General features: G+C 40.1%; 1 protein-coding gene across 2 annotated transcripts in view; it reads left to right on the top strand.

Moving 5' to 3' along the window:
• The window catches only part of SERTAD2 (SERTA domain containing 2), a 108749-nt gene that overhangs the window by 58986 nt on the left and 23358 nt on the right, over positions 1–26405 (top strand). The window lies entirely within an intron of this gene.

The following is a 26405-nucleotide window of genomic DNA, read 5'->3' as shown; positions in this document are numbered from 1 at the left end:
ATTCCATATATATGTGTTAGTATACTGTAATGGTCTTTATCTTTCTGGCTTACTTCGCTCTGTATAATGGGCTCCAGTTTCATCCATCTCATTAGAACTGATTCAAATGAATTCTTTTTAATGGCTGAGTAATATTCCATGGTGTATATGTACCACAGCTTCCTCATCCATTCGTCTGCTGATGGGCATCTGGGTTGCTTCCATGTCCTGGCTATTATAAACAGTGCTGCGATGAACACTGGAGTGCACGTGTCTCTTTCAGATCTGGTTTCCTCAGGTGTGTATGCCCAGAAGTGGGATTGCTGGGTCATATGGCAGTTCTATTTCCAGCTTTTTAAGAAATCTCCACACTGTTTCCATAGTGGCTGTACTAATTTGCATTCCCACCAACAGTGTAAGAGGGTTCCCTTTTCTCCACACCCTCTCCAGCATTTATTGCTTGTAGACTTTTGGATAGCAGCCATCCTGACTGGCGTGTATACATTGCTGTTTTTAGTCACTAAGTCATGTCTGACTCTGCAGCCCTCTGTCCATGGGATTTCCCAAGCAGGAATACTGGAGTGGGTTGCCATTTCCTTCTCCAGGCGACCTTCCGGACATAGGGATTGAGCCTGCATCTCCTGCTTGACAGGCAAATTCTTTACAGCTGAGCCATGTACCTAATCGGTGACATGGTTTTGTTGTTGTTGTTCAGTTGCTCAGTCGTGTCTGACTCTTTGCAACCCCATGGACTGCAGCACGCCGGGCTTCCCTGTCCTTTACCGTCTCCTGGAGTTTGCTCAAACTCATGTCCATTGAGTCCGGTGATGCCATCCAACCATCTCATCCTCTGTCATCCCTTCTCCTCCTGCCTTCAACCTTTCCCAGCATCAGGGTCTTTTCTAATGAGTTGGCTCTTGGCATCAGGTAGCCAAAGTCCTGGAGCTTCAGCTTCAGCATTCAGTCCTTCCAGTGAGTATTAAGGATTGATTTCCTTTAGGATTGACTGGTTTGATCTCGTCGCAGTCCAAGGGCCTCTCAAGAGTCTTCTCCAACACCACAGTTCAAAAGCATCAATCCTGTGGCGTTTAGCTTTCTTTGTGGTCCAAATCTCACATCTGTACATGACTACTGGAAAAACCGTAGCTTTCACTATATGGACCTTTGTTGGCAAAGTGATGTCTCTGCTTTTTAATATGCTGTCTAGGTTTGACATAGCTTATCTTCTAAGGAGCGAGCATCTTTTAGTTCTTCTAAATCCTCAGTTGTTTCATAGTAATCAAAGAGCCACCTTTCACCCCCTTCCCTGTTTTTTCCCTCCCCTCCGTTGACCTAAATATTGAGACCTTTTTTAGTTTCACTATACATACTACTCACAAGGACTGAGCTTGCAAAACCTCTTTGATTAAAGGTGAGTTTGGGGTTCATGAAGAGTCTCTTTGGTTCAGCACATTCAATTTTGGTGAACCTGTCGAGACTCAGATTGCATTTCTCATGAAGAGCCATTAAAAGCCTGCCTAACCTTTTTTAATTTCCTCTGAGAGGAGAAAATGAAGTCACATGTGTAACATATTTAGCATAGTACTTGGTACAAGGACTCATTCTGTAGTTCTGCATTCTGTTTCTTTCCTTTACCTTGTAAAAATATTCCCTGGAAAATTTCTCATTTAACTTTGTGAGAAATATGTGTAGAAAACGTGGAGATCCTCAGAGAAAAGCGCTATGTGAATAAGTAAAGGTATTATATGGTTATTACTATTAATTACCAACAATACAAAGCTATTTTAATTGTTAATAATAATTTGACATTTTCCCCCCCAGTGAAGTCACATATTTAAGCCACAGTCTCCTATCACTTAAGTAAAATTCTATAAATTATCTGTGCTATATCTATTCCCATGTTCCTTTATTTTGGTTTTGTTTATTTGTTTGCTTCTTTTGGTGGTAAAATATACATAACCTAGCATTTAACATCTCAACCATTTGTAAGTATACAGTTCAGTGGTATTAAATAAATTCATATTGTGTGCAGCCATCACCACCATCCATCCCCATAGGTCTTTTCATATTGTAAAACTGAAACTCGGGACTTCCCTGGTGGACCAGTGGTTAAGACTCCAAGCTCCAATGCGGGAGACATAGGTTTGATCCCTGGTTGGGGAACTAAATCCCATATACTGTAACTAAGACCCAGTGAGACCAAAAAAAAAAAAAATTATTAAAAAAAAAAACCCAAACTGAAACTCCATACTTATTAAACAGTAACTTTCCATTCTCCCCTGCCTCCAGCCCCTGGCAGCCACCATTACACTGTCTTTATGATTTTGACTACTTTAAGTACTTCATGTAAGTGGAAGCATATAGTATTTGTCGTTTCGTGATTGGCTTATTTCAGTAAGCATAATGTCCTCATCCATCAGTGACGTTCATCCAACTTGTGGTGTGTTGCAGAATTTCCTCACTTTTCAAGGTTGAATGACAATCCTTTATATGTACACAACATGACTTGCTTGTCCGTTCATGTTTCAACGGATACTTGGTTGTTTCCACATATTAGCTGTTGTGGAAAATGCTATGAACATGGGTGTATAAGTATCTCTTTGAAAGCTTGACTTTCAGTTCTTTGGATATACACCCAGAAGTAGAGTTGTTCAATCATCAGTTCAGTTCAGTCGCTCAGTCGTGTCCGACTCTTTGCGACCCCTTGAATTGCAGCACGTCAGGCCTCCGTGTCCATCACCAACTTCCGGAGTTTACTCAAACTCACGTCGATCGAGTCAGTGACGCCATCCAGCCATCTCTCATAAGGTGGTTCTATTTAAATTTTTCCAGAAACCACCACAGTCTTTTCCACAGTGACTGTACCAGTTTATGTTCTCATCAACAGGGCACAAGGGTTCTGGCTTCTCCACATCCTTGCCAGCACGCTGCTGTTCTGTGCTGACAGTGAGTCGTGTCTGACTCTTTGACCCCATAGGTTGTAGCCTGCCAGGCTCCTATGTCCATGAAATTTTCCAAGCAAGAATACTGGAGTGGGTTGCCATTTTCTACTCCAGGGGCTCTTCCAATCCCAGGGATTGAACTTGCATCTCTTGCATTTCCTGCATTGGCAGGCAAATTCTTTACCACTATGCCACCTGGGAAGTCACCAGCACTTGATGCTTTCTAGGTTTTACTTGTTTTGTTTCTGATAGTAGCCACCCTTATAGTTTTGATTTGGATTGCCCTAGTGATTAGTGAATTGAGCATTTTTTCATGTGCTTGTTGGTCATTCATATATCTCCTTTGGAGTAATGTCTATTCAGATCCTTTACCCACTTTTGAATTGGGTTGTTTTTGTTGTTGAGTTTTAAGAGTTCTCTGTATTTCTGGATATTAATCTTTTATCAGATACATGATTTAAGAATATTTTCTCCCATTCTGTGAGCTGCCTTTTTACTCGGTTGATAGTGTCTTCTGATGCACGATATTTTAAAATTTTCATAAAATCCAATTTGTCTGTTATTTATTTGCCTATGCTTTTGGTATTATAGTCAAGAAATTAAGGCCAAATCCAATGTTATAAAGTTTTTGTCCTGTGTTTTCATCTAAGATTTTTTTTATTGATTTAGTTCTTACTTTTAGGTTCTTGATTCATCTTTAATTTATTTTTGTATGTGATATTAGATAAGTCCAACTTCATTCTTTTGCATCTGGATATTCCAGTTTTCCCAGCACCCTTTATTGAAAGAGTGAATAGTCTTGGCATTCTTGTCAAAAATAATTAATTGTATATGTGAGGGTTTATTTCTGAGCTCTCTATTCCATTCCATTGGTCTGTATGTCTGTCTCTATGCCATTACCACACTGTTTTGATTATGGTAGCTTTGTTGTAAAATTTGAAATTAGGAAGTGTAAGTCTGTCCAGTTGTGTTCTTTTTCAAGATTCTTTGGCTATTTGGCATGTCTAGAGAGTTGATATAAATTTTAGGATGATTTTTGTATTTCTGTAAAAAAGTGTCATTGGAATTTTGATAAGAATTTCATTGAATCTGTAGATTACTTTGGGTAGTATTGACAGTTTAATAATATTAAGTCTTCCAATCCATGAATATGGGATGTGTTTTCATTTATTTATATGACCTTTAATTTTTTTCAGCAATGTTTTGTAGTTCCCATTGTGCAAGTCTTTTTCACCTCCTTAATTAATTGCTATTTTGTTCTTTTTGATATTATCATAAATGGAATTGTTTCTGTAATTTCTTTTTCAGATTGTTTGTTTATGGAAGTGCAACAGATTTAAAGTAATTATTGATATAGGAAAGACTTCTGTCCTTTTGTTATTTGTTTTCTCTATAACTTACAGATTTTGTCCCTCATATTTTGTATTACTATCTTCTTTTGTGTTGAGTTGAATTTTTTTTGTAGTTTAAATGTTTAAAAATGTTTAAATTCCCTTCTCATTTCTTTTTGGGTATATTCTATAGCTATTTTCTCTCTGGTTACCATGGGGATTACATTTAACGTACTAAAGTTATAACATTTGAATATAAATTTGAATTTATAGCAACCTAGTTTCAATAACATACAAAAACTCTGTTCCTTTGTAGCTCCTTCCCAACCCCTTTCAGTTGTTGATGTCACAAACTTACACCTTTAAGCCCCCTGTGCCCTAAACATAAACTAACAATTCTTTCAAATGCACCAGTCTCTTAAATTATAGAGAAGACAAGATTTGAAGTTATAAACCAAAGTTACAGTAAGATAGCTTTTACACTAATAACTTTTTTCTTTAAATCTTATTAGTCTCTTAGATAATGTAGGAAACCAAAAGTGCAATTAAAAACCGTTTTTGCAATAATACTAGCTTTTATATGTGCCCATGTGTCTACATATTTCTCCATATGACTTTGAGTTACCGTCTGGTTTCCTTGCATTTCACCTTGCAGGACTCCCTTCAACATTTGCTTTAAGAGACTCCTAGTCATCATGAACTCCCTTCGTTTATGTTTATCCAGGAATGTCTTAATTTCTCCCCACTTTTGAAGGATAGATTTGCCAGATATAGGACTTCTGGCTCACAGGTTTTTTCCTTTTAGTACTTTGGGTAAATCAGCCCACTGTTTTCTGGCCTCCCAATTTCTGATGAGAAATGTGCTGATAATCTTATTGATGATCCCTTGTATATAATGATTTGTTTATGTCTTACTGCCTTCAGGATTCTCTCTTTTGTCTTTTGAAAGTTGTATTTTAGTATGTAGGTCTCATTGACTCATTTTACTTGGAGTTTCTTGGGCTTCTTGGATGGTTATATTCATGACTTTAATTAATGTGGGAATTCCAACCATTATTTCATCAAATATTCTCTCTTCTGGGACTCCCACAGTGCACATGTTGGTCCACTTGATGGTGTTCCACAGGTCCGTTAGGTTGTCTTCACTTTTCTTCAATATTTTTTTCTTTCTGTTCTCAGATTTGATTGTTTTCATTGTCCTGTCTTCTAGTTTGCTGATTCTTTTTTTTCTGTGCAAATCTGCCTTTGAATCTCTCTAGTGAATTTTTCATTTGAGTTATAGAACTTTTCAGCTCTAGACATTCTTTTTGGTTTCCCTTTTAGGTTCTCTTTCTCTTTATTGAAATTTCTGTTTTGTTCACACATCATTTTCTTGACTTTCTCCACATCTTCCTTTACTTCTTTGAGTAGTTTTGGACAATATGTTAAAGTCTTTGTCTATTATATCTCCATTAGATCTTTTTTGAGGACAGTTTCTGTTGATTTATTTTTTCCTTTTAATGGATCGTGTTTTCCTGTTTCATTGCATGCCTTGTGGGGTTTTTTTGGTGAACACAGGACATTTGAATCTAATAATGTTATAACTCTGGAAATCAAGGTTTCAGACCCTCTTCCTCAAGGTTTGCTGTTTTCTTGTATTGTTTTTGTTGATCATTTTTGTTTTTTAGAATGTGGTAGCCTGTCTGTGTGCCAAGATCAGCCTGAGGTGTAAATTTAGGTTTTGTTGGGTCTTTTTGAGCCTTTCTTTAGGTGTACATGGTTATGTTCTTATTTTCCCTATATATTACAATTTTTCAATGTCCTAGTCTTTAATGTCTAGATGTGGTGGGTAGGTGCTGGCCCTTTAAAACCCCTTGGAAAGTCATTTCAGGTGGAAGGGGAGGGGCTTGCAATAATACAGAGGGGGGCAAGTACAGCAACAATGATTGCCACTTCTTTGTACTGACATCATCAGAAGCAACAGTGAGAACCCAGACCCCCTAATATTTAGAGGACAGGATCCTTTTTGCTCCCCTAACTCTTAAAAGCTGCTTGCAAGCTACTCAGGAGCATGTGCATATCCCTGGGTAGGAGGGTGGCCAGCTGCTTCTGTGCTAAGAGCTGTAATTGACTGAAAGTAACCAACACTTACTATAGTTTACCATGTAAGCCTTCCCCTGGAAGTTGGAAGCCTTCAACAGATGCCAGAATTTCAAAAGATTGTGCCAGTACAATTGTTTTCTAGGTGGAGAGACAGATTCCTGGTGCTTCCTACTCTACCATCTTCCCAGAATCCTCTCCTCGTCATTCTGTCTTTTAAGAGAACTCTGATTTTATTGGGGGTAGTTCTGTGCTAAGCTAAAATCCATGATGTTCTGACACCCTTCTAGATGAAGTGGCTACATTCTGCTCTGTTCTTGTCTGTGAGATGTGGGTAGAGGTCCCTGGGGAGAATATGCCTTCTTAAATCAAAAGACAAAGCCTCATGAAGACAAGACTTTTGAATTTATTCTTATATACAATGTAGATGAAATAGCTCATGGATAGCAACTCTTGTGACCATGAGCTACCATGAGGATAGTAAACACTCCCTTTGAACCATCTTTCTAGTCCTGACCTGTGAACCCCAGACTTACTAACTACATGAGAAAAAAAATAAACTCTTAGTCATTTCAGCCACTGTTAGTATTTCTTTACTTACGTGGTGGTGATAAGTTGCTTCAGTCGTGTCTGACTCTTTGCAACCCTGTGGCTGTAGCCTGCCAGGCTCCTTTGTCTGGCAAGAATACTGGAGTGGGTTGCCATGCCCTTCTCCAAGGGATCTTCCTGACCCAGGGATTGAACTAGGGAGTCCTGCATTGCAGGCAGATTCTTTACCATCTGAGCCACTACTTATAGTCAAGTAAATCCTAATATACTACTCAAGCCCATAATCCATCAAACAAAATAGAAGCATAGACCAGTAGAAATATTTATGACTGTGATAAGCACCAGTATTTTTCAGAGTAATTCAAGAGATTGTGATTTGGGATCTAAGATTCAGTTGCATACACACATAATGGATATTAAAAAAAGATGGGTATGTGTACTCTTAATGGGACTTAAAGCTTTCTAAATTTTTGTGTACATTCCTCATTTCTTGGGGTTCACTTGCCAAACATTACTGGCATTTTTTTAAAGTGAAAAAAAGAAAGTATTGTAGCCCAGTTACAGCAATGAAAGTAGAAAGGGACATGTTGGTTTCTCCCATTACTTATGTTTTAAAGCCATTGAAGAAAGTAGCTGATCTTTTCTAGTCTTTATTATGCTTTGTTATGTATACATCTTTCCATCAGAGTATGAAGTGACAAGGAGGAGAAAATTATGAATAATTAACCAGCCAGAAATCTTACTTTCTCCTAGTTCTTGTCTTAAGCTTAGCCTGGGGCCTGATGCAGTGGACAGTCAGTAAATGTTTGTTAGACAAAGAAAGAAAAAGTGGAGTTGGTTTTATATTGAATTGCAGGGACAGAGGTACATTTTGAATGCTAGTCAGATGATGAGATTTATTCAATAAAAATGTTTCTTTCCTGTACTCCAGTCTGGCCTAATGCCTTAAGTAAGTGGAGCTCCATCTAATCTCCAGTGTGTATCCCAAACCTGTACATGAGATTCATCACGGCTGACAGCAGTGCACGAGGCCTGATGGCGAGGAGCGAGGGAGCTCGCCTTGCAACACCAGGGACCACTGGTGCAGTATTGAATTTAATGGGCATTATCTAATTAAGTAATTATTAATAACAGAACAGCTATAATACCCTACTTTATCATTTTTTAAACAGTGTGCCAACATCTTTATATTCATAATCTCATTTAACCCACAAGATAACACCATGCCTCAGGTTGTAATTCTGTCCCATTTTTACAGTTGAGAAAATTGAGGCTTAAGCAAGTTGTCTAAGGTCAGATCACCAGCACACAGTCAAGCTGGAACTTGAAACCCTGTCTGTCTCAGGACGATTTGACTCCAGAGTTAGTGTTCTTAGGCATGTCAAAAAATCTTAACTATAGTTTGTTTAATTACATGTTAAATAATCTCATAATACTCTGTATTTTGTACTTTGGTTTCTCTGCAAAGAACCAAAAGGTAATGGTATAAAAGTGGTCTAACTCATAGTGAAGACTTTTTTTACTGTTAATGTGAAAAAGATGGTTTCTGAGGAAGGGTGCTTTACATGATCTTTTTTTATTTACTTCGAGTGGGAGGGTGGGTCGGAGGTGGATGAGCATGCTTTGCTGGCGTTACAGCAACGCATGGTGGGGGCAGAAGAGCGTGAATGTACATTACGCAGAGCGCAGCTTCACATCCGATAGGTGCATCGCTGAGCTGCATGACTGTGGCAGCCTGATGAATCATGGCATTTTAAGCTCTGTGTGTGTCATCAACGTATGTGGGTTGAAATTGCACGGAAGCCTAGTAGTCCACAAGAAATAAATAAAAGCAAAAATACACCATTGGAATAACTGCAGCATTTCATATAGCAACTGAATATTTGTGAGATCTGTACATTTTGAGCTTTTTGTTTTTAGAGGTAATGATTTTATTAGCTTAGATCATTTTAGAATTTTCTGTTTACTTAAGTGTTTAAGATTCAGTCATAAAAATCTCACTCTGAACTAAAACTGTTTATAGACATTTAGCCAGTGTGTGGGCATTTTGAAAGGAAAAAATATATTTTTAAAAGATATGTTAAAGATTTGTTGCTTTATAAATAGGTAGGTAGATAGATAAATGGATAGATTACCATGGTTAAAATTTCCATATGAATCTGTTTGCAGAAATGTGCTTTGGCAGAGTCTTCATTAGATAGTTAAGTGAAGTGATATTTGCAATAACATTAATTTGAAAAAAAAAAAAACCTGCATCTGGAATCTACGCTTTGCTGCTTGGTCATTGTGGCATTCTGAGAACGTTTTCTCTGAACCTCAACTCCTCAAGTGTAAAGTGGGGTGGTAGCAGCTGGGGCTACTTGGAGCTTTGAGGTATAGGGAGCAACAAAGATGGTGATGTCAACGCACTTTATAATGTGTAAAAATAAGTAATTATACAGATTTAAAGGTGTGGTGTGGTTATCACATACTCCACAGCCAGCAGATGGACCAGTCTAACACCATCCTTCATCCATGAAAGTGACAATGTCAATTTCCATCTCTCAGACAACACAGATTTATTGAACTCTTAGACTGTGTGAGGACTTCCTTCACATCAGCGGAACTTATGATTAGATTTACAATAGCTATGGTTTATACAGTGGCATATTATTTATTCAGGCATTCTGTATACGTGCATTTCATAGATGTTTGAACTTTCTCTTTAAGCACCCAAATTTGTTTAATGTAAACTTGTTCAATAAAAATATTTCCTGTATCATTTCCCTATATTGTTGTTATTATTACATTGTCCCCCCAGAAAGCATTGAACATAATGCTGCCTTTTCTTCATGATTCAGGATCGTTTATATTGCTAAGGTATTCCGTTGGAATACAGAGCCCTTTAGGGAAGGGCTAGTGAGGGGGCATGGTGCTATTTGTCTCTATTTTAAATGATCCCATGCGCTAAATTTTTTGAGCTCTTGTGTCAACATTCTTTAATCCCCCAACCCTGGTTTCTAATTGTTCGCCACCTTTTTCTTTTCCTTTATTTTTTGGTGGGGGGGAGGGGTTACTATCAGTGTGCTTCTTTTTAAATCCATTCTCCCCACTAATTTCCATTTACGATCTATTGTGTAGGGGAAAAAACAAAATCATCTTTAAACTCAGGGAGGGCATAATAACACATGAGGTTGATGCATGGGCTTTATGATTTCTTCTTTTTTTCCTCAAGGACTTCTTTTTGCTTGCTTTGTTGGTTCTGAGTAACTAGAGTCTCTCTGAATGAATCATTTTGCGCAACACCACTGTTTATAGTCTGTATCAGTTTCCTCTAATAGTCACCAGTGATACTTATCTAGCTCATTACCAATTATAAAATTCTTCAGCATTCCTCAATCCTCACATGCTCATGAGAGATAGGCAGGTTGTATATATTTTTTTAAAATATTTTAAGATGATGAAATGAGAAAACTAAGGCATAGTTGGAGGTTATTTGGCAGGTTATTTTATCCAGGAGTTGTAGCAGAATGCATTCTGGGGAGGCTTATTCACCCAGACATGCATGTAGCCTTTACCTGGATGTTCTTGTTCAGTTGTGGCCGACTCTTTATGACCCATGGACTGAAGCATGCCAGGCTTCCCTGTCCTTCACCATCTCCCAGAGTTTGCTCACACTCATGTCCATTGAGTCAGTAATGCCATCCAACCATCTGATCCTCTTTTGTCCCTTCTCTTCCTGCCTTCAGTCTTTCCCAGCATCAGGGTTTTTTCCCAGCTGGCTATCCCATTTCACTAGGTCTGGGCAGAACTTGGGTTACATTTTGGAAAAACATCCCAAATAATTCTAATGCCTAAAGCTTTTCCTAACTCTTTTTCCCATTTTCTACACTCTTCCACCATCTCTGCTCTCATTCAGAACCACTAGGTTGAGTTTCTATGGCCAGTAAGTGATTTATTAAGATGTTTTCACCTGCATGTCAACAAATAGTGTCTTACACTTAGGATTTTTAATGGTTCTGTAGTCAACTGGGGGCTTCCCTGGTGGCTCAGATGGTAAAGACTCTGCCTGCAATGCAGGAGACCCAGGTGATGTGATCAGACTAGTGCCCTCCCTCCCCACCCATGTTATTTAATATAGTAAAAGAGTCTGTGAATGTTTCTAAATTAAGGATCTTGAAATTCTTATTGTCCAGATTATCCTGGATTATTTGTCTGTGCTCCATGTAATCATAAGGGTCCTTATTAGGGGGAGGCAAGAACGTCAGAGGCAGAAGAAGATGGGACGACAGAAGCAGAGGTTGGAATGGGATATTTGGAAGATGGAAGAAGTGGACGCAAACCAAGGGGTGCAGGTGGCCTCTAGAAGCTGGAAAAGTCAAGGAAACAGATTCTCTGGTGAAGCCACCAGAAGGAACACAGGGCTGTCAACACTGCAGTTTTAGACTGCTGAACCTCCAGAACTGTAAGAGAATAAATTTGAGTCATTTTAAGGCACTGAGTTTATGGTAATTTGTTACAGCAGCAATAGGAGACCACTATAGCTGGCAAGTCTAAAATACAGACTCCTAGGCACTCCCACAGAGATACTGTTTTAGCAGAGCTGGGCGGGGTCCGGGTTGTAGGGTTGAACCCTTCCCCTGGTGATTCAGTGGTCTCTGTCCTTGGACCTCACCTGTGGTTACAAACATACTCATAAAGCCATCTACTGTCTCCCTGGGAGGTCTGAAGGTGGGTAGGCCCAGCGTCAGTTGTCTCATCGGCTCAGTGAACACCTCCAGGGACCCAGGCTCCACCTGGACCTTTCCCCACTGCCTGTGGTCCTTAGCCTCCTAACATCGTGCACGCAGAGTGGCTGCCATAGCTCCAGGGACCACATCCTCCTACGGTCAGGAAGGAGACAGAGAGCTCTTCCTGCATGCCCATCTGTCTTCCATTTTTTAATCAGAGAAGAAAAGTTCCCAAGGCTCCCAGCAGACTATCCCCTCTACCCGATGGGCCAGAACTGCACCACCCGGCATTACCTCCAGCAGCAACAGAGGCCAGAAAGCAGGAAACCCCAGACCAGAGTGCATGCGCGCTCAGTCGCTTCAGTCGTGTCCGCTGTGTCCAGCTCTTGGCGACCCTGTGGACTGTAGCCCGCCAGGCTCCTCTGTCCATGGGATTCTCCAGTAAAGAGTACTTGAATGGGATATGATGCCCTCCTCTAGGGGATCTTCCTGACCCAGGGATCAAAGCTGCATCTCCTGCATTGCACGCAGGTTCTTTACCGCTGAGCCACTCGGGAAGCCCCCTAGACCAGAATACTGTCTCAAAACGCTCTCCTGTCCTCCTCCTCCTGGAAAACATTGTCCCTCAAAGGACACTTACCTCTCACCCAGCTGGTGCCTCCCTCCTCCAGAGACGACCCCTTAGGCGCAGGTCTTTGTGCCTTTTAACATCACCTCACATGCCACCAGTGGCACCGTTCACTTGGAAAGAAAAAAAAAACAACAGTGCATTTTCTTATTTAATCTTTATAACCCTGTGAGGTGGATAATATTTTCCCTTCTTTACAGTGAAGAACCGGAGATGGAGAAACCTGCCCACAATTCGCAGTGGAAATCTCACTGGTCGCCGATCCGCCTTAACTGTGAAGCTCAGGCTCTTACCATCACACCAGCTCCAGCAGTGATTCTCTGCTGTGTGCTATTCCTAGTACATCTTTGAATATCAGGGTTGGGGCACAGTTGAAGAGATTACAAAGTCACAGCAACACTAAACAAATCAGTCATTATAACCCAGTCACCATCACTGGAGGGTTTTAAGAGAGGAGTGAGGCGACCCGACTTTTGTATTATAAAAGGGTCCTTGACCACTGTCTTGAGACTACCTGGTTGGGGCCAAGAGTATTGCAGTATTTGCTTCCCATCTGACTCAAGGTCAAGCCAGAGTCATTGCGTTGGCGTCTAAGTCCTCTGCACCCTGCCCCCGCTTCCCTTTCCCTCCTCTCTGCCCGGGTGCCTCTCCCCTCCTCCTCGCTGTGCCCTGAGGCCCCTGCGCCCTTGGGCACACACCCCGCTGCAGCCCTGCTCACTTTTTCTGTTCCTCCTGTCAGGAAAACTGGTGCTTGACTTGAGTCTTCACCTTCAGATCTTCGCTCAAACGTCATTCTCTCAGAGAGGCTTTTCTAAACCACTTCTTCAAAATTGCCCCCCACCCCACACAGACACACCCAAGCACACATGCCCCATCCTGCTTCACTGCTTTATTTTCCCCTGGAACACCTAATTTCTGTTATGCTGTGTAATTGACTCTTCTCTCTTTTCTCTTTCCCTTCACTGGGATGTAAGAGCCATGAGAACAGGGATTTGGATGTGTTTTGTTTGCTGCCACATTCTCAGCTCCTAGAACTTAGGACACATGGACATGCAATAAATATGTATTGAATGAATGTATTCTTTATGCATAGCTCTGATTGGTTCCATGGGGGTAAATTCCTAGAAATGAGATGACCACAGTACAGGATATGGACCTTCTAGGAGATTCTTGATACACATATCCAAACTCTGCCTTCCCGTTTGAATTCACTTAGAGTTTCATCAGTGGCTATGACCACCTCTCCGCCACATTGAAGTGATGTGAAGCACCTTCACATTGTTAGCAGTTTTATCTAACTTGCCAGCTTGGTGTATGGCAATTATATTTCTAATTTGTATTGCTTTGATTAGATGCCTTTGTACTCGTTTTTTTTTTTCCTGCATTTCCTCCTTTTGTTGAGCATCAGCTTGTGTCCTTTGCCAGTTTGTCTAATTTAGTTTCATTGTGTCTTAATGTACTGTGGTATTGGTGTAACCGAGCCATAGAATTAGGTTAGGTTAGGTTACTAAGTCTTGGTTATCTGCTTTGCACATATTTTTCCAGGTTTGTCATTTTTCTTTTAATTTTGCTTATGGTGTTTCTTGATGTATAGTTTTTTGGTATAATTTGTTTTTAGTTCTTTTTTTGCTTTATGTTTGGAAAACAAATCTTGTCTACCTCTAAGATCAGTTATTCATCTGTAATTTTTTTTAGTTCTTTTACATTTTTAAAAATTATTTTATTATTTAGTTAATCTCTTGCGTTTTTTCATATTGTGTGAGGCGAAACTCTAACATCCATTATTCACCTTAAATTGTTAACTGTTGCACTAACAATGCCATCTTTAGAATATACTAAATCTTTATACTCAGGTCTGTTTCAAGTATTTCAGTGCAGATTCATCTATATTTTTCTTTTGCCAGAACCCACCTTTGTTAGTTACTACAGCTTTTTAATACATTCTTTATAAATTTTATTTTATTTTTTTCATTTGTTGATTATTATTAATACATTTTACGCTCATTCTGTCAAGTTCTGGAATAGATGAGGAATTAACATCCTAAAATAAAAATCAGATTGTGCCTCTCTCCCATGGAAAGTCTTTTAATGACTCCCTCCCTCCTTCAGGATATAAAGGCCAGACCCTTCAATGTGGCATCCAAGTCCTTCCTAGATGTGCCCAGTCAGACTCTCTGGTCTGGATTATTGCTACTCCCTGCTTGCGATGTACACTTCAGATCCTCACCCATGTTCTCTGCTGTTTCTCACCTTCCCATTTCTGCTGCTCCATCTGCCTTTAATGACCTTAACTAACCACCATTTACCTTAAGATCCGTCACCACCTCCCTGTTTTCACACTGGTCAGGCTCTGTGGCCACTCGTGTGTATCCATCGTCACCCTATGCCTGTCTGTGTCAGCATGCAACCCGCTGTGTCACAGTGATGAGTTAGTCTACCCTCTGAACTCAGTGGGAGCATCTCTTGTTCATTTTGCATTTCTTGAACCTGGCATGCTACCTGTCATGCCATAGGTGGTGTAGATGGATTAGAGGAGAATATCTAGGACTGGAAGTCAGGAAATAGATTGTTGCAATAATGAAAATGAAAGATAATATGGCCTTAACCAGGGCAGTGGTGGGGAAATGGAAAGGAGGGGACATATTTGAAAAACATTTAAGAGAGAAAATTGATAGGATTTTATGTCTGGTTAAATGTGAGACAAAGGGAGAGAGAAGAAATTTAGAATCTTAGATTTCCAACTTAAGACACCAGGGATACCTTATTGGTGGTTGTTGTTTAGTCACTAAGTTGTGTCCAACTCTTTTGCGACCCCATGGACTGTAGCCCACCAGGCTCCTCTGTCCATGGGATTTCCCAGGCTAGAATACTGGAGTGGGTTGCTCCAGGGAATCGTCCCAACCCAAGGATTGAACCCTCATCTCCTGCATTGGCAGGTGGATTCTTTACCACTGAACCACCAGGGAAACCCACCTTGTTGCTACCTTAACCATATTTAAGCATTCAGAAGGAGGAACAAATTTAAGGAGGATAAGATTAGGACAATTTTAGATGTGCTGTGAGTTGGAGATGCCTTTATACTACCCGGTGAAAATATCTAATAGGTAATGAGATAGAAATAGGCTAATTATATACTATTATTGTTCAATCCTGGAGAAGGAAATGACAACCCACTCCAGTAGTCTTGCCTGGAGAATCCAACGGACAGAGGAACCTGGCAGGCTATAGTCCGTAGGGTCGCAAAGAGTTGGACATGACTGAAGCAACTTAGCACGCACATTGTTCAACCTAGGACACTTTTGAGATTGAAACAGGGTGCTGTTACTAATTATGCGAGGACAAGCATAAATTTGGTATGACCCTGACAAACTGGGATATATATATGGTCTTTCTCTATATAAAGCTCAGATATGAACCTCAAAGAGAAAGGTCTAGAATGTGATTAGTGATTTGTGAATCATTAGCATATAGATGCCCTGAGAGTGGGTAAAGTTGCCTCATGAAGATTCCGATATCCTAACCAACCATCACCATCATCACTCAGCTTTGTAATCTTCTCTGGTCCCAAATTGCAGTAGGGGATGATTATTTTTTAAAGAGAAGACCTATAGGTTTATAGGGTGGTAAGAGGAAGAGGAGCCAGCAAAGGAACAAGTAGCCAGAGAGATAAGAACCAAGAGTTCAACTAGAGTTACTGAAAGAAATGGTTGGAGGCAGTCATTAATGTCAAATGCTATAGATAGGTGTTCAGTCAGTGAGGAACTGAGAAGTCTCCATTGGGGTGGCATTTAGGGAGTAATGGTGCTCTTTTCAGAGGTGGTCAATATATTTTTGTGTGTGAAGCCAGAGGAAGTAGGTGGATCTAAAACCATGAAGGGTAAAGACAGCAGTTGTTGTTAGTTGCTAAGTCGTGTCCAACTCTTTGCAACCCCATGGACTGTAGCCCTGCAGTCTCTGTCCATGAGACTTCCCAGGGAAGAATACTGGAGCCGGTTGCCATTTCCTTCTCCAGGGGATCTTTCCAGCCCACGGATCGAACCTGGGTCTCTTGCATTGTCAGAATTCTTTACCTCTGAGCCACCAGGAGCCACCAACATTCCTGCAGCATTGAAGCAGGGGAGGACTGTTTCTTGTTTTAAAAGTGAACAGGGAGAACACCAAGTCTGTAATTTATTGACTGCAGGAAGGAGCCAGTAGAGAGGGCAAGGCTGAGTGTGTAGGAGAGGAAGAAATACTAGTCTGCAGTCATATTTAAACTATTTTACTCAGCCCAATTTTCTTGTCTGGGGTACCTGTGCTGTACTATAGTTGAATGCCACCAATCTGTTCCAGTAGCAGTCACTGAGACTTTAAAAACCATTCTTTACATGTTTTTTCTGTTTAGTTGGCTTGGGATCTTGGTTTTTCTCCCTCTTTTTCACTACAGACTCAAGATGTGAGCCTTTGAATACAATATGTGTCTTACAGATGCATTGATTTGCTGAAATGTCACTGGCAAAGTGTTGATAACCCATCCGTTTAGGTTTATGGGTTGATACGATAGTGTTTTTATTGATAGATTTAGAAACATACATTGCAGATGAAAATATTCTTTTGGGACCTGTCAACAAAGACACTATCATATCAACCCATAAACCTAAATGGATGGGTTATCAACAATTAGAAGGAAAAGTGAGTTTTACACCGAGAGTTGATTCCACCCCCCCCCCCCCCCCCCCGCCCCTCCTTGGGAAGCTCCATTAAGGAAAAAAATTGTTAAGTTTCCAAATAGAAACCGTTCGGTTTTCTGATCTGCTACTTCATAGTAAGAAGTTCTGTTGTAAGGTTAACTTCCTCAGAGAGAAGAAGGCAGGGACAGCAGCAAAAGGAAAAGGAAGGTTTAATTGCTCTGCAAAGGCCCAAACATGCTCTGAAAAGTAAAGATTTCAGGCTTAATGTGCACGGAACAAAAGGCCGTTGTGAGCTGTGTATAAGAGTTGGTGAGAGTTTGTATTCTGCCCCTTTTTTCTGTGGGAGTTATTTCCTGTTGTTGACTAGAGTTCTTTATTTAGAACCACCTAGCTTCAGAATGCCTGCTAGCGAGCAGAAAAGTGTGTATTTAAAACATAGGCTTATTTCAAGACAGTCTCTGAAAAAAAAGTTACACTACCCATGCGCTGAGAGAGCACCACCTTCCCAGAGATCAGAGGGTATGGGGGCTTTATTCCTATAACCCTGCATGGAGGGACACAAAGAAGAGAGAATCAGAATGCATTTGGGGTAGCAGGAAATGGTCAACCGAACACCCAGTGGAAGATAGTTCACCAGGAAAGAGTGTTTTCATTGTCTTTTTAAAACAAAACAAGATTTCACTTTTTAGGGCTAGATGCATGGTAAGAAAGTAACAGGAAGCCTTACATATTTTGTAAGGAAGCTTTTATCCTTTCTAGCATGGGTGGGCTGCTGTCCATAGGATCGCACAGAGTTGGGCACGACTGAAGTGACTTACGATGCGTGCATGCATTAGAGAAGGAAATGGCAACCCACTCCAGTGTTCTTGCCTGGAGAATCCCAGGGACAGAGGAGCCTGGTGGGCTGCCGTCTATGGGGTCTCACAGAGTCTGACATGACTGAAGCGACTTAGCAGCAGCATGATAGAAGTTAGCCTGACAGGTGAGAAATACACCCCAAATACTGGCTTTAAACCAATTATTCTCTTATACTTGCCTTGTCAGTTGGGCTTCCTATTAACAACTTTCGGTTACGCTAGCACTGTCATTGAGTTTTGCAGTCTGTTATTAGGAGAGAGAGAAGGACAGTATGCATGTGCATGTGTGCTCAGTCATGTCTGACTTTTTGCAATCCCATGGACTGTAGTCTGCCAGTCATATCAAATGAGTAAAAGGAATTAGGTCATTACTGAAATAATGAAGTTAAATACATGAAATATAAATATTACCCATTGCTTTATTAATAGATATTAGAAGTTTGGGGAAAAAACCTCACAAAGTTCTATTTTATGGGAACCATAAGAAAGGGAAGAAAATGTATTTTTTAATGTCTTGAAATCTAAAACAATACATTTAAATGGTTTACTACAACATATTTATTTGCTTTTCATGTTTTTAACAAAGAAATTAAACTTTGTAGTATCTCTCCCTGATTCCAGCACTCCTCCATTTATGAAAATTAACCACTTTCATGAATATTTTTGGTCTCTAATGTTTTTATTCTATAATTGCATTCATCTGTATTGATAAACAATATATAACATTGTTTTACATGTTTTAAAGTATTTTATATAAATGATATTATACTGTACATACTTTAAACTGGCTTTATTTTACTCAACATTGTTTTTGAGATTTAACCATGTTGATATTTGGTAACCTTAGTACTTCTTAACCACCATAACTTTCAAATGTATTGATTAATTCTCCTTTAGCTATTACAAGCAAAACTACTATAAACATTCTTCTATGTCTCCATGGGGGATGAAAACAAGAGTCTCTCTAGATTTAGCCCTTCTCATCCAGAATTCCTCCAGAAAATTAAGCCCCAGTACCCTAAAGCAGAGGAGGGCATGGCAGCCTACTCCAGTATTCTTGCCTGGAGAATCCTCATGGACAGAAGACCTGGTAGGGTGCAGTTCATGGGGTCGCAAAGAGTCAGATACGACAGAGTGACTAAGCACTCATGCAATGCATCCTAAGGCGTCTATCATATGTAATGAATTGTCTTCTAAGTCTAGAATGGTTCACGTTTGGGGTTAGAGCTGGAGTCTGATACCTGCTCCTAAGAGCGATCACACCAATCTCTTTGTAATGCTTGAGTTCAGTGGGGAGGTTTGAAATCAGCCCTGGTTGGTATTTACACCACAGAAATCAGCAAATGCTTCAAAAAGGGCTTCTTTCCTTCTTTCCCCATTCTCCACCCCCACCCCCACCCCAGCCAGTTGTTAAACATTTGCCAGCAACCACTGGTTCTTACCTTTATACCACCCTTGGGAGAATTGAGGAAATAGTCACTTGAATTCTTTTCTATAGGGCTTATTTTCTCATGGAACCCTCATGGAGAAAGACTGCAGGTATGTGGGCAGGGTGTGTGCATGTCCAGCTCCACTGGCTAATGTCACATTATCTCCAAAGTGGTCAAGTGGAGAGCTGTGAACTAACCTTCTATGATTTGCATTTTTCCTATAAATTGAGGAGATTGAGTATCTCTTCACATTTGTTGGATATTTGAGTTTCCTCTTTTTACCCATTTTTCTGTTGGTTTTATATTAAAAAAAAAACTGACTCGGAGTTCTTTTTTATTTCTAAATATTAATCTTTTGTTGATTATATGTATTATATACCATCACTCAACGGTCTTCCACTTGTCTTTATCTTGTTTATATTGTATTTTATTTAGTGGATGTTTAATTTTTAATATAATCCAAGTTATTGGTCTTTTTCTTTATAGTTTGTGCATTGGCTGTCTTATTTCTTTTCTTTTGTTTTTGACTGTGCCAGGTGGCATGTGGGATCTTAGTTCCCCAACCACGGACTGAACCCACGCCCCCTGCATTAGAATTATGAAGTCTTAACTACTAGACTGCCAGAGAAGGCCCTGGCCATTTTGTTTCTTAATAGTCAAAGTCTCAGCAGGAAACAATATTCCACTCAAATGATTCAACTAAATAGACATAAATGATGGGACTTTTGACAGAGATGTGACAAAACTTGAAGCATGGAAGACCAAGAACTTAGATCTTACTATGCTCAGGTCTACAGGGGAAAGGGGAGGAAATGGTGTTGCTAGAATCTATGAGAGTGAGTGCCCTGGAGAAAGGGCCACCTGCAAAAACTGTGGCTATTAAGGGATGGGTCCTGCTGTAACAGGAGCCCAAGTAGGAAGGAGCAGGGAAGAAATAGCCCAACCTCTCTCCCCTCTGACCCACTGGTCTCTTTCTGTTGAGGATTCCAGCTGGAAGCTGGTTGGCAAAGGTGCTTGGTCCCTAGGGGTCAACGTTTCCAGGCACAGAGCAAAGGAGAGAATGAATCTTAAGCGACTGAGAATAATCACACATTCCTTATTCTGAGCCCATAAATATATTTTCATATATTCTCTCCTAAATGTTTTTAAGTTATGTTTCACATATTTAGACATTAGTCCACCTGAAATATTTTTTTTTTAAAAATCTGAGGTACCTAATTTTATTTTTCATGGTAACTGGGTGACCTTTACTCATTTATTGAATAGCCTATTCTTTCCCACTGATCTGTTGCCTCACCTCTGTCATACTTTATGCTTACACATATGTGTGGTTCCGTTTCTGCACTCTTGATGCTGTTCTGCTGATCTATTTATCTCTTGCCAGCACCACTCTGTTTTAATTACTAGAACTTTTTAATAAGCCTTGATATCTGTTAGGCCACATCCCCCATCTTGTTCTTTAAACTTATTAAAGCTATCTTTTGTCCTTTGTTATTCCACATGATTTCTGGATTTGCTTAAGTTCCATGGCAGGGGGGAGGGGAGCATTGGGATTTAAGCTGGAATCACATTTAACTTATTGATGCATTTTGGGGAGACTTGAATAGTATTTCAGGTATTCTTGTCTATAAATGGTGTGGTTCTCCATTAACTCTTTTCATCTGATAAACTTTTGGAAAGGTTTTTATTTTCTCACTTTTCATTTTTGGTTGTAATGTGGAAATAGTAATTCTGGAGTCTTTTTCTTTAGAGCTTTTTTTTTAAATCACTAAAACTGAAAGCATGATGTCTAACAGTTCTAAAGTGGTAACAAATTAGGATTGATTGAAAATGAATGATTCATCAAAATTCTTTTCAATCTTTTATAATTTGGGCTTTAATTTTTTAAAGAAAAGTAAACAGAAATACAAATGATGTTAAAATTGCCATTACTATTCCCACAAAAGCTGTTTATCAGCTGTCCCAGTATGTACTGTGCTGCCCTCTGTGTAATGAAGCCAAATGAATCACTGTAGCCAAAGTCAGGGAATCTGATACTTTTTCAATGAGTTTTTTTTTTTAAATTTGATATGACTCTTTCATATGTATATTTTCTTTTAAAAGAATCATCTTTAGGAACAACTAAATACATGCATTGTTTGAACAAACTCAAGTTTGTGGAGTGTACATTATTTGTAACAGAACAGAACGGCAGTGGGCGTCAATGCTATAGATGATATTCTCGTGGTATTTGCTGCCATCCACTCTCCTTTCTAAATTTGGTGTTACAGATTCAACTTCTGTTTTCAAAAAGGGAAGTTACATATAGCTCATTCACACTATTATTTTCTCCTTAAAAGCCAGTTTCTCTGATAATTGACCATTTAAGGAGTTTCATACACCTCAAACAAGACTTCTCTAAAGACAGCAGTTTTGAAATAAATATTACTTAGAAAGATAACCTTCAATATTTAAAGCATGTTTAGGAAAACCATTGACGAGTTGCACAAATGTATCTAATGTAACATTGCTGTTTATCTGAATAGTTTACCTTGGTTTCTTCATATTTGGCTTTCACTTTGCCTTTCTGAAATTTTAAGTGTAAAAATATTTTAATTTAAAATATATATTTTTTCAATTTAAAGCAAATATTATTGGACAGTTAGATAACTTTGGAAAAGTCTTGTTTATTCTGGCAACATGTCTTTAAAGAACAATTCTGCATTGATGACTAAAAGATAAAGTCTTGCTTAAGTGTTCCTTCTCCTCCAGAAAACCAATAAAAATTCACAGTGGCAAAGTAGTGATTCATTTTTTTTGTCTTTTGCACTGTTTCCATTTAAACTGTGTTCTCTGCCCACATGTTTATTTTTAATGATACTTCATAGTATCATACTTCATAGTCTGAAGTCAGAGGTATTTCCTGGGCATCTATACACATTAAAGCTTTGACCTTTTTTTCACTTCTTAAAGTAGAAGTTTTATATCTGGGACTTCAAAAAGTGGCTTAAATATGTTATTTACACTCCCCAAATCACCCTACTTCTCTTAAATGACCTCTTTACTCATAGGTGATTTAAAGGTACATAATCTCAGATCATTTCTACAACAGATATGAGAATGTGTGTCAGAAAATAGGATGTGAAGTTGGTTTTATATTCTTTCAAACTCCTCTGTGAAGGTAGTCCCCATTGTAGCCACCTTTTCGTAGACTCTTATTTCTGGGAAGGGGCTACAGGAACCTTTGGGCCCTAGAGCCTCATCTGGTGGGAGGTGGACACAGCCCTCAAGATGGGAAGGCCCTGATTCAGCTTCCTTGCTGACTGTGGTTGAAGAACTACACTTGAGATCTTCTGCCCAACCACATGTGCTCTTTTCACCAGAACCAGTGCTAATCCTAAATCTGTGACATGGCAGATTAAGAAACTAAAAAGTCAGTGATCAATCATAGTGATTAATTCGTACAAGATCTTCAAAGTCCTACTCCAGGACTCTTCCTCTTACCAGGCTTGGTCCCAGGAACAAGGATGCTCTGGAGGCTGCACGATTTCTAACATTCATACAAGTTTTCTAGGGAAGCCAGAAGTGCCGGGTACCTTGAGAAGAAGGTGAATTGCTCAAGAAGGGAGCATGGTTTATGGACAGGAAGTCCAGGGTCAACATGCAGATAGGCCAGCATGTAGAGGCCAGAGAGGTAGTGCTGTCTGGGGAACGGAGGACAAGGAGAGAGTTTTCTGAGGAGCACCCACCAGCCATGGAGGAGCAGCATCTGGCAGGAAGGGAGCACTGTCACCAGGGAAGGCTTTCTCTTTCCAGCTGAGAGAAGGTGAAAACAAAAGCCGGAGTGTCTAAGGAGAGCCACTCCATTTATCAGAGGATTTTACCAGGAAATAGTGGCCAGTGAAGTAGGGAGGAAGCTCGTGCTCTACAGAAGCCATCTCGTCTAGAAATAGAAGGGACTAATCAAAGATACCAGAAAAAAGAAAAGAGTTTCAAGAGCGTCTTATTCCAATATCATCATTAAGATTCTGTTCTAAATAAGGATTTAAATATTGTCAGATCTTTAAAAGAGAAAAAGGTGTGTTCACTAACAGGAAAATGACTCTCTCTCTCGGAACACAAGGGGCCATCCTTGCAAAGCAGCCTAGTAACAGGGAGGGAAACTGCAAGAGTGGCTCTTCACTGGAGTTGAAGCTCTGTTCTTGTGAAGCATGACTGCAAGGACAGGCAGGAGAAAGCCTGACTTGAAGAGCTGGGCAAAGAGATGGAGAAGACTTTGCAGAGGCAGATGAGTTAACCAGCTCCTTTGGTACCGTCAAGTTTTAACTTGCTAGTGGCTGGAAAGTACTGAACCTGTTTGTGCTGTCTTTGTGAGATGTTCATTCGTTTTCCTAGTCATCCTATCCTGTGTCAACTCTGATAATCAGTTAGGTGATTTGGGACTTCCAGACTTTATTTTGAAGATTTACTAATAGATTTTAGTGATCAGTGAATGGGAAGTCCACATTCAATTAGACTGTCTGTATTTTCTATGAAAAGATGATTTAACCCAGCTGGCTATATTATTGTGTTTAATAACTGAAACATTTATGGGGGGGCATAAGATCAATATTTCCAAGGTATATAGATGGATGATTATGACTGGTATTTCTTGTGAAACTTGAAAGATAAAAGATAATGAGAGAGGGTAAGTTTGAAAACTGTTGTGAAGTCTTTCTCAGTTTATATAGCTAGCTTGTCCTTGTGTCAATTCTTTGGTGCATATTAATTAAGTGCTAAAAGTGGCCTTCAGTTAGTGCAGTCATCTGGTCGTTTGCAAGACATGAGGGTACAGAAACTTTCAAGAGAAGCAGTGAAGTGCAAACTAGTACCCAGAACCACAAAGCAATGTTGAGAAGTACCTCTCTGAAATTAAACTCATGAGTATTTTTAAAAATTACCATCACAGTCCTATACTTACAAGAGCAGTGTTTCTTTTCTCCCTAAACAGATATGTTCCTGATAGTTAAATGTGGATGACTGGCCTAATTTCTTGTATGTGCAAGTGAGAGGGAGAAACTCTAAATCCTGAGAGTAGGATTATTTTAAATGGGCTTTTAAGTGTCCCAGAGAGTGAAAGTGTGAAAACCACACTTACGTGTTCACTAAGCATTTCTTGTTCATTTGCTAGGAATAAACAATATTTTTTAAAAAAAATCATGCATACTAAAGGGAGTTGACTTCAAAAGCTCTGGGAGGGGCTTTCCTTAGCCTCATGGAGTTGGACTCCCAGGGCCAGGCAGGAATTGCTGTGCTGGGCTGTGGGGGACTCGGCCCTAGAAGGGACTGTGTACCACCTGGTGAGGGACCACATGAGCAGGTGTTCAAATGGCCACTTCATGCTTTGACTTCTTGGTAAAAGATGCCAGAATCTCAAAGTAGGGGAAGTGGGACACATATATAACGTAGATACCTGTATATAACATATATAAAATGCTAAGGCATTTACCTTCAAAAGTGTGGGAAGGTGAAAAATATTTTACCCCAGAACTCAAGATTGCTTTCCTTAGAACTCAGACCTTTACTGAGCACACACAGAATTCGTGCTTTAGCAAAATCATGCGTCCACTCGAGACACAAAAATTGTCACTTTGATCTTTAGTTCTTCCACTGGAAGAACTATTTTCATTTGCTAGAAAATATCCAAGTGTCACAAAAATTATGCAAGTCTAACTTGCTGCTCACTTTAATTCATGAATAACAGTTTAAATTTATTTTAAATTCAAGAGAGCCTCTGGCCTCCACTAGAGATATCACAGGATTATTGCAGCTTCTATTTCAATGGCTTCTCTTTAAAGTGAATGGGTTGTTCAGAAACTGTTAGTAGTGTCCTCTCTGAAAGGCAGAATTCTGGAAATGAAAAATACCTTGGTCTCGTGGCAAAATGTTTGTGAATACTGTGCCACTTAGGCACAAACTGAGCAGGATGTGCTGAGGGCCCCAAGCACGACTTCCACGATGAGTAATCTGGAATGCCATTGTAAAGAAATTTTCCAAAGATATCCACAAATCATTAGCTTTTAGCACTGGCTATACTTAAAAAAGAAAAATCTGTGTAATCTTTTGATTATATCGAGAGTCCAGTAAAAAATCTTTTTCATTCCCTTTCAAGATAAAACTAGAAACATTTTCTTCTCTACCAACATTTTAACCCAGGTTTAATTTCAATAATATCCTCAATCTGATTGATAACAAATCATTACTTAACAGTTCCAATAGGTCTCAACTTGTCTTGATGTTAACGATTTATATCACCTTTATGTTAGGTCTTAAAGCTTTATTATCCTTAAATATAAATAGTATAGTGGAGCATTAAACTCCAAACAGATCTGAGACGATATTGATTGAGGCGGCAGCCAAAATTTTAATGTGCCTGAATTCCTTTTGGTAACATCTTTAAACTGAATGCGCATGTAATTTTTAAAATAATCATTAATTTTCCAGGGGAGGTCTCCTGTCCTAGGACTTTTAAATTTACACCACACACACAAGCCTCCCAAAACTAGTATAAATTTCCCTGATAAATGTAAGAAGTTCAAAGCAGAACTTTTTAAGGAGAAGGAAAAGGCTATCGCTGTGAAACTGCGCCTAGGTCCCCCCTGCGTCTCCAAGCCAGGCGTCCCTACCTGCGTGGGCTCTGCCGGGTTTGCACCGCGGCCGAAGCCTGCCACGAAGGCTGCAAAGTCGTTTCAGTCCTGTTCCGATAAAGTACTCTTGACTTGGTGACCCATTTCAAGTGTAGGGCTGAGGACACCGCACTCAAGGGGAATTTGTCCCCACCTCCAGCCGGAGCTCCCATCCCGCCCCTCGGACACTCCGAGGGCCACTCTTCTGTCCGGAGACGCAGGCATTGGAGAGCGTCTCAGCTGCGGACGCGCGGCCCCCGCCCTCCCGGGACGCCTGTCTCGAAAACCCAGCGGGCAGCGTGGATACCGCGCCCCGGGGTCGGATTTTTCTCTTTCCCCATCCACCCCCGCCCCTCGCCCCCGGGACCCTGCCTGCCCGGCTAACCGGCCCCAAGTTGCAGAATAGCTGAGATGCTTGTCATATTTGCGGTCGCGCGACTCAGCGGGCTGTGCGCGCGCGGCACTCGCTGCCGCCTTTGTCACTAGCGGCTCCGTCATTTGCATGAGTGGTCTGAGGGGATTATTGGTGGTTAGTTGTCCCCTGGCCGGAGTGTCTCGTTTCCTCTCCCCTGCTCCTTAAGCTTTTC

Source organism: Odocoileus virginianus, chromosome 2, assembly GCF_023699985.2.
Source record: "Odocoileus virginianus isolate 20LAN1187 ecotype Illinois chromosome 2, Ovbor_1.2, whole genome shotgun sequence".
Taxonomy (NCBI): domain Eukaryota; kingdom Metazoa; phylum Chordata; class Mammalia; order Artiodactyla; family Cervidae; genus Odocoileus; species Odocoileus virginianus.
This window is presented reverse-complemented; position numbering and strand designations above follow the sequence as displayed.